The sequence below is a fragment of the Cicer arietinum genome, chromosome 3 (genome assembly GCF_000331145.2).
Source record: "Cicer arietinum cultivar CDC Frontier isolate Library 1 chromosome 3, Cicar.CDCFrontier_v2.0, whole genome shotgun sequence".
Taxonomy (NCBI): domain Eukaryota; kingdom Viridiplantae; phylum Streptophyta; class Magnoliopsida; order Fabales; family Fabaceae; genus Cicer; species Cicer arietinum.
The window spans coordinates 35,657,232-35,659,562 of NC_021162.2; the positions used below are offsets into that span (position 1 = coordinate 35,657,232).

General features: G+C 31.7%; 1 long non-coding RNA gene across 1 annotated transcript in view; it reads right to left on the minus strand.

Moving 5' to 3' along the window:
• LOC105853093 (uncharacterized) overlaps positions 1 to 697 on the minus strand; it is a 13,876-nt gene extending 13,179 nt beyond the window's left edge. The window contains exon 1 of the long non-coding RNA XR_001144967.3: positions 479 to 697. This is a non-coding gene — a long non-coding RNA (uncharacterized lncRNA). The remainder of the gene's footprint in view (positions 1 to 478) is intronic.
• Positions 698 to 2,331: the final 1,634 nt, after the last annotated feature.

The window sequence follows — 2,331 nt, forward strand, 5'->3', positions numbered from 1 at the left end:
GGTGCACTACTCTCTATCCCTTACTCTTTATTTCCATCTTTCATTGTATCATTGTATGATTGTATGATTAATCTTGATTGCATGCTATAGACGTATTCTGTTTTCATTGATATCGCTTGAATGGTTAAATTGGCATGCTTGTATCTTGATTAATTTGTAGAACAATTATTGTATATGCTGGACTAGTAATTAGTCAATACATGTAAGTGTGAACCTTCGCTTAGAAACAATTCCTTGGGACCGTGATTGATCATTAGTTTAATAAAAGTGTTCTTTTGTTAAATTGATTATCAATCTTGTTGCATTTTTTAAAAACTGTCATATACCTTTTTAGACAATAGAGGTCATTATTTTTCATCAGAAACATGGCTGATAATTTTCCCGAGGCATAAAAATCAGCATTATATAATTAATAAAAATATTAGGCGAAGAAACATATTCAAAACGTCGTGAAACATGTTATTAGAAAAGGTCTCACCGACGTACTGGGGCGCCGACAGGGTCCGACATCAACTTCACCGAAACACGTAAATGAGTAGTGCTTCTTGAAGGTTTCGACGAGAGGAATCCAAAAATGGTGTCAGTTTTTCAAGACGATGAACGTGTTGGCCGGAGTTTGGCAACACAGCCGCGGCGAGGGTGAAAACCCATTTTTTTAAGTATAACGATTGGCGATTTGAAGCATAGGTAATGGAAGAGGGTGTTTTGTGGAGTCCAAATATAGTCTCAGTTTTCATTGGTGATGGTCGTTGTGGCCGGAATCTTGATCAAAAGGTGGAGGTGTGATTTTTGACAAAGAGAAATAAGACGTTTTAAAAGTAAGCAGAAAGTTAAGTGTATTTAGTTCAAATCAAGACCAAATACATTCCCTTTTCTGTTTATATATAAGTCCAGAGAGAGTAATACACATACATCTATAGGAAAAAATCAACAAAGAAAAAGGTTGAGATCACTGAAGTTTTATTCATTCATGGAAGCATCGATAATTACTATTTTCAACAATTTCAACACAAGTGTGGAAAATGAACACAATCAAACTAGTTATCATCTAACTAAATTAGATCCAAACAAACAAATCTTTAAACTCAAACATAAAACTTCCATATAATATTACATAAACATACTCATCTTTATCTCAATATACTACAAACAAGTTATTCAATTTTCTCTTTGATATATGCACGTTACAACATCGTTTCAAGTCAAAAAGTTCTTAGAAATTTCGAATTTTTAGTGTCCAAATACTTCACATGGCGAATGCTATGGTGGACCACCTTTGTGGACAAGTGTTTAAAATTCACTTGAACCACTAATGATGATGGCAAGTATAATTTAAATTTCTTCCCAAATTTTCCGGCCTAGGCAATTATTAGATCAATGTCAACTCAAATAAACAAGGAAAAATGAGTATGTCCTTCAAAACTTAAAAAACATCAATCAAGTCAACATCTTAGCCGTTAAATGATACTCCCAAAGAGCGTAATTCATCATCATTAGAGTTTCAAATGACTTTTTAAGCAGTGGTTCACGGTAGTAGAATTTTCCTACTTGACCTATATATCTAACAAACTTTACAAAACAAATAATAATAACAAAAGACAATCTCAAATTTTCACAAGCATAAATAAACATAACTAAGAACAAGAATCAATTGTGGATTATCAAAATAATATAATGATAATAATAGTACAAAAGAATAAAAAGAATCATCCAGGTAACACAATGAAAATATAAACAACGAGTAACTATCCACACATATTCAAATAACAGAGTTACCAGAAACAAATTTAAACATGTATGAACATGCCAAAAATAAACTCTTTTTATAGGTCAGCATGTCTTTAAACTACATTGCGATCTATAAACTTAATTATTTTTATACTTGCAAGTTTTTAAACTAACTATTTTTAACTACACATGCACATACATAACAACTATTTTTATACAAATGCAGAACAAACTGTAATTTTATGTCAATGGTTTGTATAGTCATCTTAACCCTTTTAAGTTTGATTAAATTTCATTAAAGCAAATTGGAAACATGTCAAGTTGATATAATGTACAATGCAATGAAAGTCACACCACTCAGCGCGTATTCAAGTTAATTTCACAAAATTATCACATAACATATAGTACAAGCTCAATAAACACCTAATGAACAACAATAAAAAAATAAAACATTTGACAAGGACACAAAAAAACACAATAGACACATCACCCACACGATCTGATTGGACAGACCTGCTCTGATACCACCAATATAACACCCTGAACCCAAATTGAAATAAAAAGTAAAATGCACTAGTTTTAAAGAGATTTGAAGCGGTTCCA